The sequence below is a fragment of the Phyllobates terribilis genome, unplaced genomic scaffold, assembly GCF_046119375.1.
Source record: "Phyllobates terribilis strain yellow unplaced genomic scaffold, ASM4611937v1 Scaffold_11__3_contigs__length_659146591, whole genome shotgun sequence".
Taxonomy (NCBI): Eukaryota; Metazoa; Chordata; class Amphibia; order Anura; family Dendrobatidae; genus Phyllobates; species Phyllobates terribilis.
Window position 1 is genome coordinate 39,202,136 of NW_027362771.1, and position 16,569 is coordinate 39,218,704.

Consider the following 16,569-nt stretch of genomic DNA (forward strand, 5'->3'; position numbering starts at 1 on the left):
TAATAAATCAGTCCTTTTAATATTTTTGCCCTGTTATTGGCGCTCTGGTACCGCTATTCATATTCACTGAGGAGCCTCCAGGTAGGCTGGCTGGTAGACACGGCAGGTAACTGGTACGTTCTCCGGGTAGGCAGGCAAGCCTGGCCCATAGACCCACTGGCGGGTTTGGACCGTAGGCAGACTGTCGGGCTGGAGAGTGTACTTGGCTGGCGGACACAGGTAGACAGGCTGGCGGACTGGTAGTCAGGCTGGCGGACTGGACTGGTAGTCAGGCTGGCGGACTGGACTGGTAATCAGGCTGGCAGAGGGACCTGAGGGCTGAAGCAGAGTTTAGAACACAGAGCTGCAACCTTGCACGAGCACTTCCATTTTGGAGGAGGTGCCTTTTATATGAGAGGTCTTCCAGCCATTGACCGGGGACTCCTTAGGATGGCGTGCGCGACCCCTTTAAGAGGGAGGGAGCGTGCGTGCGAGCGCCCTAAGTACAGTGCCCGGGAAGCTGCACGCGCCGGCAGCAGCAGGAGCGCCGGAGGACGCCGGGCGGGGAGCGCGGCGGTGAGAAGGACAGCGTCTCTGCCTGTCAGGGGGCAGAGACGCCGATACTACATTGACTCCTTTCCCTATTACTGTATCTGTTATGTATGCCATTTAATTTTTGATAAGCTCATGAAATAGTTATTTATGATGTCTGTATTTGTTATAAATTCCTTTTTTAATAATTTTCCCTTCCTTTTTACCTCCGTTATGTCCCACAGGCTAATTAAGGGTTCCTCAGGTATAAGTGACGCGCCCCCTGGGCCATATTCTTTAGGGGGAATATCCGGAGCCGGATCAGATGGGAGTTGTAGTCTTCCGAGTGGCTGTGACCCGGTCCGTGCCCAGGGTGTCAAACTGAGTTGTATGTGGCAGTCCTACAGATGTTATTAAGTTCTTTGTTGTCGACTACGCCACCCGTTGTATTGCGGTCACTATGGCCGCCGCTGCAGCAGGGTCCGCTGAGGCTGATGGTGTTGGTGCAGCTTTTGGTGGTATAACCCCCAACGGGTGGGGTATAGCCTCAGGGGGTCAGGTGCAGAGGATGGGGGTTGTGGTGGTGCAGCATAGATGTTAAAGGAAGACAGAGTCGGGTTGTGCAGTTTAGGGTATTTACTCACTGCTGATGTTCCGGTCACTCCAGCTTCAAGTGACCACCCGAGCCGTGCTGCGTCCACCAGGTCCTGGATTCAGCCAACCCCCAAACAAGTCCGGAGCGTGACCCTGAGCTCTCCTTCTGTCCTTTCCTCTGGCCGTCCCCACTAGTGATCCACCTAGGTCCAGCTCCCTCGGGCCTTCTGTTGGGAGACCCTTGGCCTTGGGTTCCCTGACCCTCCACGTGGTATGCCTTCGGGGTGGATGTGGTGGGTGGCCGTGGCAGACACTGCCCACGGCCTCCGGTCTCTGGCTAGGGTGTGCTTTTGCCCCCACCAGCTTGGGATCCGGTACCCTAATGCCAACTCTTCACCCGCTGATGGACTTTGGGTTCTCAGAGTTCCTTTTCTGTTTCCCCCTCTGGGTCTTTCTTGCTTTCTCCTCTCTCTCTCTCTCTCTGGGGCTGCTCTGCTCCTCTTCCTCTGACTTCTCTGCAAAGACTCACAGACTGACTGACTGTGGCTGACTGACCCTGTTCTCTGATGGTGCCCACCTTATATACACCCTCTATGTGTGAGCTCAGGCGACCAGCACCCAATGAGCTCCTATCTTTACCCAGGCTGCTCCCCCTATCTGCCCCTACACTACTTGGGATGTTCCACCCCCCTCCCACTCCAGCCAGGAACAGACTCGGTCGTACCTGCACATTTCTAAGTGGGAGTACCGTTGGTCTGTTCCTCGGAAATGGGATGTGTGTAGTGCATGCAGCTTTCTGAGCTCAGTCCCACACTCCATCCTTACCCGGGAGTGGAATATCACACCTCTGGGTTGAGGTGCAATACCCCTGTAGCAGCCGAATCCTCAGGGTGCTACATTCCCCCCTGGTAAATCACAGCACGTCCTCGGGCTGTAAGACATAAACATCCACAACATACAAAAATTTTTTCATAAACATATAAAACATATAAAACAACATATATTAGCAGCATCATATAACTCTTCATATAAAACATTCTCGTCGCCTCTGGCTCCTCCTCCGGTCACTGTGCAACGTGTGACCGGGTACAGTGCGACAGTCTTTTCTTGAAAAAATGGTTTTCCTATAAAACCGGTAGGGGGCGCTTTAGGACGCGCAACTATATACAGGGATTATGGCCGCTCTCAGTCCTCGGCCAGGTATTGGGGAGGAATGACCGCTCTCAGTCCTCGGTCAGTGGGATTTAGGGAAATACGGGTAACAGTTCACACTTGCTGGTCCCAACGGGGACTATATTTAGCAACAGTAACAGTTTCAGTTCACGGTGCCCCGACGGGCAACTATATACAGCTTCTGCTTCGCTGTACTTAACAACGGCGTCCTCCTGCTCTTGCTTTATGGTTACCTTTGGCTTCAGACCCGTCCGGGTCCTCTTGCTCTTCCTCCTCACACCGCAGCTCTTCCTCCGTCAGGCGATGCACATGGAGGGCGTAGGGTCCTTTGGCACACTTGTGCCGGGTGAAGGTGACCTCGTCCCCGATGTAAAGGTCACGACCTCTGTGTCCCTCCGGTAGGTGGGACTCAACGTCTCTCCTCGTCACGAAGACGTCGCCTAGGGTGCGGTGGTCTCGGATGAAGCCCCACCCATGCTGCATGTTAAACTTTATCACAGTCCCGGTGGTGCGGGGACTATGCGCTGCACGGGGGTCTCTCCTGGCCCGGCTCTTCTGCTCCGCGCTCCTTATTTGAGCTTGCTGTTCCTGGACCCGCCTCTCTCTCCGCTCCCTCTCGAAGACCTCGAGCTGTTGGCGGCAGCACTCAGCACGCTCCGCTGCAGCTGCCCGAGTCTCCTGAGTGAACCCCATGAGATCTTCTCCGGTGGGGTCCCACTCAAACTGGGTCTCCTCTAGCGGGGGCGAGATCCTCTTTACGGGCTTTGGAGCCGGGATCAGGGGTGCACACATGGCCCCAGCCTTCCTCTGCCGTTCCAGTTCATGATATTCCTGGGGCCAGATGAAAGGCTGCCCATCCGGGCACGTGTGTTGGGTAAACAGGTCCTCTCCCAGATGCGGCACTTTTGGTCTTATGGGCGCGGTGGTGTTAGCGCCCGGGTTGCCCGGGCCTTGCGGCCAGGCCTGGGGTATCTGGAAGGTGAAGGGCACCGTAAGGACGGCGGCGCCCTGGGCTACTTGGCCCTGCGACCAGGCCGGGGGCTCCGCGGAGGTAGGGGGCGCTGTTGGTATTGCGGCGCCCGGGGGTACTAGGCCTTGCGACCAGGCTGGTGGTACTTCCTGCTTGGTCACGCTCGGGGTCGAGGCGTGTGACGTCACAGGGGTCGCGGCTCCCGTTTGAGGCCTAGTCTGCGGCGGTGACGTTGCAGCGACGGGCACGGCAGGATAGACTTCGGGCTCTGCGACGGGGAGCTTGGGCAGGTACGCGGTTTCCCGGTTTGGGGTATAGACGTCCCCTTTACCTGCCTCCACTCGTTCGGCTCCCTTCTCGGCGCCGTCTCCGGCCTTCAGTCCTCCCGCGCCATCCTCAGAGGCGGTCTGTCTCCTCGTCTCGGGTGGCGTGCTCCGCTGACAGGTCTCGGTCTGCTGGGCCATCTCACGGCTCCACTCCGCCAACGTCTCTCGCTGCACCCGGGCCATCCTCCTTGCGAGGCCCTCCAGAGCGGTCTGTGCACACTCCCGGTCTCGGGGAAGCTGTGCTAGGACCTCCACTAGGCCTAGTGGGGTCGTTGCTTCCAGCAGGCTCCTGACCAACGGGTCGGTGCTGCTCTGCTCTCCTACAGTTGTCTCCAGCAGGCTCCTGGCCAGCGGGCCGGTGCTGCTCTGCTCTCCCTCCTCTGTTTCTAGCAGGCTCCTGGCCAACGGGCCGGTGCTGCTCTGCTTTCTCGCCATCTCCGGGTAAGCTCCTCCGAAACTCTTCTCCAGGCTTCTTGCCTCCGGGTGCGCTCTCTCCAGACTGCTCCAAGCGACACCCATCTTTGCTCTCTTCTTCTCAGTCCTCCCACTTCGAGGGCGGTCCCGGGGCCACTTGGTGATTGCCAGCTCCAGGGGCAGTTCTTTCACGCTGACAGACACCTCTAGCATCACAGTCTCTGTTGGTGGGGGCGGTTTCCACTTTTGGCGCCATTTTCGGTCCTGGCCCACGATGGGAGGTGGCCTCTCGCCATCCTCTGGCACGCCCATAATGGCGTCCGCTCTGACAAGGCGGGAAACCTTTGGAAATGGCGGGAATCGTCTCCCAGTGGCGGGAAACTCTGCAGATGGCGGGAAAAAGCTGTTAATGGTGGACAACCGGCGGGAATCGACCTGTGATGGGGTCCGATGGCGGGGACCCTCCGGAACCGGCAGGAGACTTCTTTTTGAGGTAAATTCGTTCTTTTCTTCAGGCACGCAGTACCCGGGTGTTGCGGGCACGTAATCCTGCCGACTACGCCAAAGTTGACGCGCCCCCTGGGCCATATTCTTTAGGGGGAATATCCGGAGCCGGATCAGATGGGAGTTGTAGTCTTCCGAGTGGCTGTGACCCGGTCCGTGCCCAGGGTGTCAAACTGAGTTGTATGTGGCAGTCCTACAGATGTTATTAAGTTCTTTGTTGTCGACTACGCCACCCGTTGTATTGCGGTCACTATGGCCGCCGCTGCAGCAGGGTCCGCTGAGGCTGATGGTGTTGGTGCAGCTTTTGGTGGTATAACCCCCAACGGGTGGGGTATAGCCTCAGGGGGTCAGGTGCAGAGGATGGGGGTTGTGGTGGTGCAGCATAGATGTTAAAGGAAGACAGAGTCGGGTTGTGCAGTTTAGGGTATTTACTCACTGCTGATGTTCCGGTCACTCCAGCTTCAAGTGACCACCCGAGCCGTGCTGCGTCCACCAGGTCCTGGATTCAGCCAACCCCCAAACAAGTCCGGAGCGTGACCCTGAGCTCTCCTTCTGTCCTTTCCTCTGGCCGTCCCCACTAGTGATCCACCTAGGTCCAGCTCCCTCGGGCCTTCTGTTGGGAGACCCTTGGCCTTGGGTTCCCTGACCCTCCACGTGGTATGCCTTCGGGGTGGATGTGGTGGGTGGCCGTGGCAGACACTGCCCACGGCCTCCGGTCTCTGGCTAGGGTGTGCTTTTGCCCCCACCAGCTTGGGATCCGGTACCCTAATGCCAACTCTTCACCCGCTGATGGACTTTGGGTTCTCAGAGTTCCTTTTCTGTTTCCCCCTCTGGGTCTTTCTTGCTTTCTCCTCTCTCTCTCTCTCTCTGGGGCTGCTCTGCTCCTCTTCCTCTGACTTCTCTGCAAAGACTCACAGACTGACTGACTGTGGCTGACTGACCCTGTTCTCTGATGGTGCCCACCTTATATACACCCTCTATGTGTGAGCTCAGGCGACCAGCACCCAATGAGCTCCTATCTTTACCCAGGCTGCTCCCCCTATCTGCCCCTACACTACTTGGGATGTTCCACCCCCCTCCCACTCCAGCCAGGAACAGACTCGGTCGTACCTGCACATTTCTAAGTGGGAGTACCGTTGGTCTGTTCCTCGGAAATGGGATGTGTGTAGTGCATGCAGCTTTCTGAGCTCAGTCCCACACTCCATCCTTACCCGGGAGTGGAATATCACACCTCTGGGTTGAGGTGCAATACCCCTGTAGCAGACGAATCCTCAGGGTGCTACATAAGCACAGTGCTCGGGAAGCTTCACGCGCCAGCATCAGCAGCAGGAGGGACGGAAGACGCCGGGCCAGGAGCACGGCGGTAAGGGGGACGGCGTCTCTGCCTGTCAGGGGGCAGAGACGCCGATGCTACATTCTAATGTTCTCAACATTTGAAGTAGAGTCTGGTTAAAGCGCTCACAGGCCCCATTTTCTTGGGGGTGATATGGGGTTGTTCGAGACCTTTCGATGCCGTATAATCGCTTCCTCCATCACTTTACCCTGAAAACACGCTCCCTAGTCTGAGTGAATCCACTTTGGACACCCGTAGACCCGAATGAAATCTTGACAGATGGCTCACGCAGCAGACTCTCTGATCTCGAGTTGGGGTGACCACTGCAAACTTGGAGAAGTGGTCAGTCATCACCAGGCAGTACTGTGGACCTCTAGTTGATTGTCTCACGAGGAGGTAGTCTATCATTAACACTTCAAGCGGTTCTTTGGTCTGTATGGTTTGTACAGGTGCCATCTGTTCTGTGCTTTTGGTGAGGTCACACACTCTGCACTTTCAGCAAACTTCCTCAACTGTTGCTTCCAGCCGGGGGCAATATACGTAGCGCTGCAGCCAGTGGTAAGTCTTTCCCTGTGCGAAGTGGGCTCCGAACCCATGAGCTTCGTTGGCAATTTCTCGTGCCACTGTTCCGGGGATTACTACTTGCCATCTTCCCTCTAAGTCAGCAGGCTGTTGCCACTTGCAGTATAGAACAGCTCCTCGAACTTCCAACCTATCCCACTGGCGCAGCATGGACTTCATCTCAGCATCTAGGTCAGCACTTTCTTCCCTGTGGGGTACTTTTCGCTGGGCTACCCAGCTTTTCACTTGCTGCAACACTGCATCTTCATCTTGTACTCAACCCCATTCTTCGTTAGTGCTCCCTAGTGCCTTGGGTAGAGAGCAGGCCTCCGCACTTGACTGTGCCATTACTGCCAGGGGTGTGAATTTACCAGGGGTGTGAAGTACGAAATCTCCTCTTCCTCCAGGTGTTCATCAAGGTCCCTTTCTGGACTTTCGAAGGTCACCCTTGACAAACCATCATCGTTGGTGTTTTTCGTGGCAGAGCGGTGGCGGATCGAGAAGTCAAATTTTGCAAGGCGAGCTACCCAACGCTGTTCCAGGGCTCCCAATTTGGCAGTGTCCAGATGGGCCAGAGGATTGTTGTCAGTACATACCAGAATCTTGGCCCCTGTCAGGTATTCCGCAAACTTCTCCGTCATGGCCCACACCAGGGCAAGGAGTTCCAGGCGGAAGGAGCTGTAGTTGTGAGGATTTCGCTCTGTATCCCATAAGGACTGACTGGCATAAGCGATAACCCTTTCGTGTCCATCCTGTATCTGCGATAGCACTGCCCCAAGTCCATAGAGACTGCCATCCGTGTATAAGAGGAATGGTCTATCAAAATCTGTATAAGCCAGGATGGTGGCCGATGTCAGGGCTTCTTTCAGGGTCTGGAAGGCCTCCTCCTGCTTCTGTTCCCAGGGTATGGTTTGATTCTTGGGTGCCCCAGCTGTACCTCTTAGCAGCTCATTCAGTGGGCCCGCTATTTTCGCATAGTCTTTGATGAACTGCCGATAGTACCCGGCCAATCCAAGAAAGGCTTTTAACTCCCGCAGGGTTCTGAGTGCTGGCCATTGCTGGATCGTAGCTACTTTTTCTTGTGACGGCAGGACTCCGTCCTGGGACACCTTGTGGCCCAGGTACTCGATCTCCTTCTTGAAGAGATGAAACTTTTTTGGCTTCACCTTCAGGCCATGGGCCCGTAATCGCCCGAGTCTGTTCAGATGTTCTTGAAAGTTAGCGGAGTACACAATGATATCATCCAGATATATCAGAGTTGCTTCAAAGTTCAGGTCACCCAGGCACTTGTCCATCAGCCGCTGGAAAGTACCCAGTGCATTGGATAGTCCGAACGGCATTCTATTAAATTCAAACAGTCCATTGGGAGTGTAAATGCTGTCTTTGCCCTGTCTTTTTCTGCCACCGGTACCTGTCAGTACCCGCTAGCTAGATCCAGAGTGGAGAAGTATTTAGCCTTCCCTGGGGCTGTCAAAGACTCTTCAATGCGGGGCAATGGGTACGAGTCTCACACAGTGCACGTGTTTAACCGTCTGTAGTCCACGCAAGAATGAATGGTTCCATCCTTCTTCTTGACAAGCACTACTGGGGCTGCCCATGGACTCTGACTACTCTGAACCCCTCCCGAATCCAACATCTGTTTCAACAAGGTCTTCACCTCCTGGTACAGCTTGGGAGGTATCTGTCGATATCTTTCTCAAATCGGAGGAGTGTCCCCCGTTGGTATCTCATGGGTGATGGCGTCCGTGCAGCCAAAGTCATCGGCGTGGCGGGCAAATGCGGCCTGATTCTCCCACAGCATTTTTTCAACTGCTTGTATACGATCTGGATCGAGAGCCTTCACATCCACCTCCACTTGGGCCAAGATGGCTCGCTCATCCCATTCCAGGGTCGGGACCTCTTCCATTTCGGCCGTGACTGCCAGGGTCCAGACAGCATCATATTTCGGGGTCAGTGTCACTTCTTTCTGACTCAGCACTTCACTTCGATGTAGATACACACGAGTCAGCTCCACCCCTGGGGTTAAACAGACTTCTCTCTGTCCCACATTCACGGCTCTGACAGGCACTTGTCCATTATGGACCACTGATAATGTACGGGCTACCAGGGCATTCTGGCATACTTCTCCTAGGCTCAGTGGTTCGATGACCACCTCCATGCCTTCAAGGTTGCGGAAGGTTCCCACAGGCAGTGGTAGAATGGTCTCCCGACAAGGAGGGAGGTGAGGGATATCCTTCCCGACACTCGAACAACTCTCACAGACTGGTGTACAGGGACGCTCTTCTGTGTCCCACAAACATGGATCAGATGTTGGAATGCTTTCTGGGTTGGTTTGTGCGGAGTAGCCTGTTTCCAGTAGCCAGGCTCCCGTTTAGTGAACATGATCTAGTCCAACTCTCGCAGGATATTCATGCCCATTATCACTGGTACATCTTCTTTGAATGGCTCAGGAACCAGCAAAATGCTTTTTCTTCCCACATCTTGTCCACATAGCCGCACATTCATCCACACGACCCCTGTCACGGGATCAGTTGTTGATTAGCCGCTGTTACCCGTATTAACGTCTCCCGCTCTGGCTTGGCCATTATTTGAAAGTAACGGTTGAAGTACGACTCGTGCATGGTCGTTTCCTGTGACCCATTATCCACTAAGCAGTGTACTAGGATGCCTTCAAACTCGGCTCGCAGGATGGGACATCCTGCAACCAGATGTTCAGAATTATGCTGGGTGGCTTGTCCCTCTACCGCTGGAAGTTTAACGGCGGTTCTGGGTGTGTTTGCAAATCACTCCGACACCCTCTAGCGAAGTGTCCTCTACATCCACACCGCCAACACTGTGTGTCCTGACAATAATTTCTTCGTCTGTATGTAGAAGGCGCCCTTGGAACCTGACCAGCTGGCCTCGGTGGAGGACGCTGGGGTTCCGGATAGATTGGTCCAGACCGGGAGCCCGCCGGTGGAAGATATTGAGGAACATGGTAGAATGGTCCACACCCAGGTGTAGTAGGTGGCAGGTTAGGGTTAGGTTCGGGAACATGAGGAAAGGCCCGATAAGGATTTTGTAGGGCCGGGTGAGCGGCCTCCAAAGCGAGGCTGGTCCCTATCCATTTTTCCGTTTGAGTCAACTTTTCTTGCATAACCTTCAGAGAACTCTGCAGGTTTTCTACTACTCTGATCAGTGCCTATTCACTCCTCACGCCCCCGAGGGTCTGGACTGTCTGGTTTCGTATCACTCCAGAAGCATAGCTTTCTTCTTTGCTTTGGGCCACCGCCTCTGCCAATATTTTTCAAAAACTTAAGGCAGGATCCACTCTAACTCGCTCACGCAGGACCTGTTTCAGGGGAGTACTGTAGAGTCGCAGGATAAAGTGTTCTCCTAGTATCTGGTCCACAGATCCCATGCCGCTTACTCCATCTGTCTCTTTCTTTTGCACTTCTGCTAGTACTTCCTGTAACGCCGTGGCATATTGGGAGACTCCTTCCCCTTCCTGCTGCAGCCGATAGAAGAGCTGTGCTCGGAGGTGCCCTGCACTTGCTGTTTCACCATATAGGTCCTCTTTCAAGGTTGTACGCGCGGTTTCAGGTTGCAGGAAGACGTTTCTGCGGGCCTCACCCTCCAGGGCAGCCAGAGCAATCTTCACTTGTAGTTCTTGGCTGACATTATAAATCTTCGCAACGCTCTGTAATCTGGTCACCCAGTCAGGCAGTGGCATATTCTGGCCATCAAATTTGGGTAAAACACTAAACAACATGTTCATAGGGAGGGCCCTTGCAAGGGGTTCCACCATTGCCTGCGGTAGTCACATTAGCCACATTGCTTTCGCCTCTATCTCTGTACCAGTACCCTGCTCGCAGCGCCACTTGTAGCGGTGTCCAAAGAACGCCGCAAGCTGGTCTCAAATACGGTACAGTAGACGAGGAGACAGAAACAAAACACCAGCTTTATTGAGAGGAGAGACAGAGGATTATATGCCGGAAAATAAGACTAACAGTTATAATGATAAATACAATAGTGGTTACAAGAAGAGATAGTTGGAGCGCATCACACAAGCCGTGCTCCAGCTATAGCAGTGCAAATTGCAATACAAACAGTAAAAACAATTTCTATCAACTACTCTCTGATAATTTCCTATCGGGCTTCCGATAATAAGGCCGCGCTGCTACAGAGCCTAACTAGAGAAACCCTAAAACAGTTTGACACCGGTGTCACTCACAGCTTTGTAGTCTTAGAAGAAGGTGTTATAACAGCTACTTGGTCTTGATTCGATGAAGCAAAGTTTGTTGTGTTGAGCTCTTCCTTCAGATTAATAGATCCATCCTCTTTCAGATCTGTCAAGTTTTGTTCTCACTTTCAATGTTGAAGGATTACTGGTACCACAGAGTAGTTTTCCTCCATCAGATTACAGGCACTCGGGGAGAATTACCCTGGATATGCAATGCGCCTTTCTCCTTCTGACACGGTCCTGGAGATCGATCCTGTGGTAAACGGGCACTATCTTTTCTCTTCTTAGGACAGACTTAATGTCTTGACTGTCTCTTTCTCAGGGCAGCAGTCGGCTCACCATGGCAAAAGTCTCACACAGCATCCACAAGTCCCCCTCGTCCGCTGCTCAACCGACACCAACTGCCACACGTCCCAACCAACACACCTCAGGCTGCAGGGGGGGAAAGGACTAGTCCACATACACACAAATCAGAAGGGAGTATTGTCTCTTAAAGTAACAGTGAAATTCAGTTGATAGGCTGACTATGGGCCAACCCCCTACACACAGACATACAATGCAAAGACTAAGTCAGCTTTTTATTTAGTTTAAGGTGTGATTTTTATACACCTGTTACTTGCCATAGGTGAGTTTGAACTAACATCACATGCTTGAAACAAAGTTGTTTACCCACAATTTTGATAAGGTGCCAACAATTTTGTCTGGACCATTTTTGCTGTTTTGTTTGAAATTATGTCCAATTTTCCAATTTTTTCTCAGTTTTGTCTTGTTCCAATACACACAAAGGAAATAAACATGTCTATAGCAAATCAAATGTAACTGCAATAATGTTCTGGGAGAAATACTTCATTTTCTGGAACAATTTCAAGGGTGCCAACACTTTTGGCCATGACTGTATCTTATTATTTATAGCAGTATCCCTCATTATATGACATCCTCTCTTGTTATGCATAGAGCTGTAACTTATGACATAATATCCTCTGTTGTTATGTGTAGTGCTGTACATAAAGGATACATTTGGAGCACTGCTCTTTCTGTTTCCTTACATCTGCAAATGTGCACCAGAGTACTTGTGTTTTCATTGTGTTTTCATCTCGTGACTTATTACGTGACCTGTGTATTTCATCATATTACCTCCCAAATCATCATGTAATATGTGACATGATACGTCAGGTGCTAGCCAATGCACTCTATTCTGCCCTGGGTAGCTGTGATGACACATTTATTTTTAATTATGCCAAATGCATATTTAGTAGTCCCAGGGACATAGGCCATTGTTATATGAGCCTGAACGTTGTCTCTTGAGTTGATGTTTGCTGCAGCATGTTGTGTTGCTATCCTTGTACGACTGGAACACAGGGTCATTGAACAATCAATGTTTGCTAATATGTTGATTACCCATTGTATAAGTCCATGCAACTTATTGACCTGCAAACAGGGAAGGACAAACTATGCAGATTGATTAAATAATCGAACAATGAGAGTTGACCTCATCCCACCTTCCTCGTGACCTGTGGATGATGGCCTGGAAGACAGATGTGGGTATAAAAAGGGACCTTCATGCTTCTGCAAGAAAATTTTTACATAAAAGCAGCATGGCACCATGACTCCAACCAGAGGAATACATGCTAGATCCACTGCCCATCACTGAGCCCATGGAGACGTTTGGAGCACCCAGGTTGGGACAGTCAGGTCACCTGGCCATATACCTCAATGAACTGTCAGGTTCCTAAGCTTGCCGCTACCTCCTCTCTGTGGGTGCTCACCAAAAGCGGGGTGCCACTAGTTGGGGTAGTTGGACCTAGAAGCTCCGAAGTCGCAGCTGCTCTAATCCTGGCGAGCCAGTGCAAGGGTGAGACTCTGTAATTTGCACCATCTTGTGTATTTGCTGGGACTGTTCTATATGTTATTGTCTGTTGGTCTTTCAATAAAGTATTGCCACACTGTTTTACCCTCACTCTGTGTTGTCTGAGTAGTATTCTGCCCATGGGAAAGGAGTGTGGGCGTTCAGTGAGAAGAGCCATGGTGCATGTGGTCCTTCTAAAGGCACCTGAGCCAGAAGACGAGAGCACCCACTGACCCTCGTGTCTCCACAGTCTCCACTTAATCTGCTCCTGGGTACACTGTCTTATCTTTGCTTTCTGAACATGGTTGCTGCCTCCTCAATCACTACTGTGTAGGTTTGAATACGTTACCTTTAGTTAATTTGTGACTGAGGTGCAGTACTTTATATCGTCCAAAAGTCCAAATAATATAAGGTAGCACAACATATCTCTCCAGCTAATGGTAAACAAATAATAAATGACTCTCCAGAAGCTTCATATACCTGAGTGCTGCACGATATACAGTCAATACCAAAAGTGTTGGCACCCTTGAAATTGTTCCAGAAAATCAAGTATTTCTCCCAGAAAATTATTGCAATTACATATGTTTTGTTATACACATGTTTATTTTCTTTGTGTGTATTAGAACAACACAGAAAACTAAGATAAAAAAGTCAAATTGGACATCATTTTACACAAAACCCCTAAAATGGACCAGACAAAATTATTAGCATCCTCAACTTAATATTTGGTTACAAACCCTTTGGAATAAATAACTGCAATTAATCACTTCCCATAATCATCAAAAAGCTTCTTACACCTCTCAACTGGAATTTATGACCACTCATCTTTTGCAAACTGCTCCTGGTCTCTGATATTTGAAGAGTGCCTTCTCCCAATAGCAATTTTAGATCTCTCCATAGCTGTTCAATGGGATTAGATTCAGACTCATTGCTGGCCACTTTAGAACTCTCCATTTCTGGGTGCTTCTTAAAGTATGTTTGGGGTCATTGTCCTGAAGGAAGACCCATGACCTAGGACGCAAACCCAGCTTTCTGACACTAGGCGCTACATTGCGATCCAAAATCTATTGGTAATAAGATTTCATGATGCCTTGCACAAAGTCAAGACATCTAGTGCCAAAGGCAGCAAAGCAACTCCAAAACATATTTGAACCTCCACCATGTTTGACTGTAGGTACTCCTATTTGTAGAACTCATTTCGTTTTCTGTATAGTAGATGATGTGCTTTACCATAAAGCTCTATCTTGGTTTCATCTGTCCACAAGACGCTTTCCCAGAAGGACTTTGGCTTACTCATGTACATTTTGGCATACTGCAGTCCAGTTTTTTTATATCTCTGTGTCAGCAGTGTGATCCTGGGTCTATTGATATAGCGTTTCATTTCATTCAAATGTCGATGGATAGTTTGCGCTGACACTGATGCACCCTAAGATTGCAGTCCAGATTGAGTTTCTTAAACTTCTTGATTATGCAGCACACTTTGGACAAAGAAACATCAAGATCTCTGGAGATGGACTTCTAACCTTGAGATTGTTGATATTTTTCAACAAATTTGGTTCTCAAGTCCTCAGACAGTTCTTTTCTCCTCTTACTGTTCTCTATGCTTAGTATGGCACACACAGACACACAACGCAAAAACTGAGTCAACTTCTCCCCTTTTTATCTGGTTTCAGGTATGATTTTCATACTGCCCACACCTGTTACTTGCCACATGTGAGTTTGAATGAGTATCACATGCTTTAAACAAAGTTGTTTACCAAAAATTTTGGAAAAGTGGCAACAATGTTGTTTGGCCCTTTTTAGGGTTTTGTGTGAAATTATGTCCAATTTGTCTTTTTTTCTCCTTTTTTGTGTTGTTCCACTGCACATATAGGAAATAAACATGTGTATAACAAATCACGTGTGGTTGCAATAATTTTCTGGGAGAAATATTTCATGTTCTGGAACAATTTCAAAGGTGCCAACACTTTTTACCATGACTGCATCTCTCCAGAAGTTTCAAAGAAATACCACAGTGCAGCACAACATACCACCCCAGAAATGCCAATACCACAATGCTGCAAATAGCTTACCCTAGCAGTATCAAGTAACACAGTGCAGCAAAACAAACCACTCAAAAAGCACCAAATACCACAGTCCAGCACAGAACACCTCTTTGCAGTACCACATATTAAAATGCAGCACAACATGCCATACAGTGCCAAGTAACACAGTGCAGCACAACATACCTCCCCAGAAGCGCCAAATACCACTATAGAACACATCATAACTCCCTATAAGTACCAAACAAATGTCACAGTGCATCACAAAATACCTCCCCAGAAACACCACATAACACAGTAAATTGTGTGCAAAATTATTAGACTAGTGAGTATTTTGGCCATATAATTTTTACATAGATTTTCCAACTCCAAGCCATATAAACTTGAATGTTTGGATGAATTAGATAAGGTGGTGTTTAATGAGGTGGTGCACAGAATTGTTTTTCTCAGACTAAATGGGCCAAAAAAACAGATTTAACTGACTCTGAAAAGCCAAAAAATGTTGTAAGTCTTAAAGAGGGATGCAGCACTCCTGAAATCAGCTATCGGGTCATGATCACAGAATCATCCAAAGTTTTTTTGCAAATAGTCAACAGGTTCATAAAAGATGTGTTGAGGGAAAAAGACACACATTAACTGCCAAAGATTTCAGAAGAATCAAACGTGAAGTGACCAGGAAGCCATTATCCTCCAGTTCTGGCATATTCCAGAAATGAAATCTCCCTGGAGTGCCCAGAAGTACAACGTGTTCAGTGCTCAGAGTGTTATGTCCCACTGTCTAGTGAGAAGGCTAAATATCCCACAAGCCTACATGGAAGGTTAGAGAGAACCTTGAAACCAGTAAACATGAACATTCCTGTGTTATAGCAGACTTATGGCAAAAACTGCTGCGTCATATGGACAGCCTGTGTAACATCCCTGGCGGCGTGCTGGCATGGCTTACCACCTCCCACCATGCAAGACCGCCATCTTACCTATCAGTCCAGGCTGCACACTTTGCTCCAGTACCTGCTGTGTCTCTTGTCTGATTTCTTAGGGCGGCGGCCGGTTACTACCTGATTCTTATAGTTACTGTGTGCGCACTCCTAATGCCTCCCGAGCCTAGTGCTGTGAGTCACTAGATACTTAAACCCCCTCCACCCAGTAGGAGGTACCTGAGCAACACTTTCTTACAGTGTGTTCTGTGCAACTGAGTTGCCAGGTCCTGTCCTGTATCTTGCCTGTTTCCGCCACCCTGAGGGCTGTATACCCAGGCCCGTTACCTGTATCTGTGACTTCTAGTCTGTTCCGCCACCCTGGGGGCTGTATACCCAGGCCTGTTACCTGTATCTGTGACTTCTAGTCTGTTTCGCCACCCTGGGGACTGTATACCCAGGCCTTTTGCCTGTATCTGTGACTTCTAGTCTGTTTCCGGCCCCCTAGGGGGCTGAGTTCTCAAGCTCGTTCCTGTATCTTGTTCCTGGTTCAGTTCCTGTCTGAACTGTGTCCTAGCCCGTTACCTGTTTATCTCTATGTCCGAACTTTCCCTTTTCCTGCAGTGTCTGAACCTGCACCTAACTCCAACTCGTTGTCTCTGTACTTCTGTTTGTGAGTTTTGTGTCCACTCGCTACTTCATTGTAAGTACCTTGTGTATGTGTATATGGTTCTTCTTGTCCTGTTTCCCTGCCTCCGTATCTACCTCCTGTGTTCTAACTATCTTCCTGTATTTTCCAGTCTGTTCCATGTGAACAGAGCCCTGTCCTGTCTGCCTGCACTTTCTGCTCTGTTCTGCTCTGCTTGTCCACCGCACCTGCGGTTTCGCTCTGCTCTACTTGTCCACCGCATCTGCGGTTTCGCTCTGCTCTGCTTGTTCACCGCACCTGCGGTTTCGCTCTGCTTGTTCACCGCACCTGCAGTTTCGCTCTGCTTGTTCACCGCACCTGCAGTTTCGCTCTGCTCTTCTTGTTCACCGCACCTGCGGTTTCGCTCTGCTCTGCTTGTTCATCGCACCTGCGGTTTCGCTCTGCTCTGCTTGTTCACCGCATCTGCGGTTTCGCTCTGGTCTGCTTGTCCACCACACCTGCGGTTTCGCTC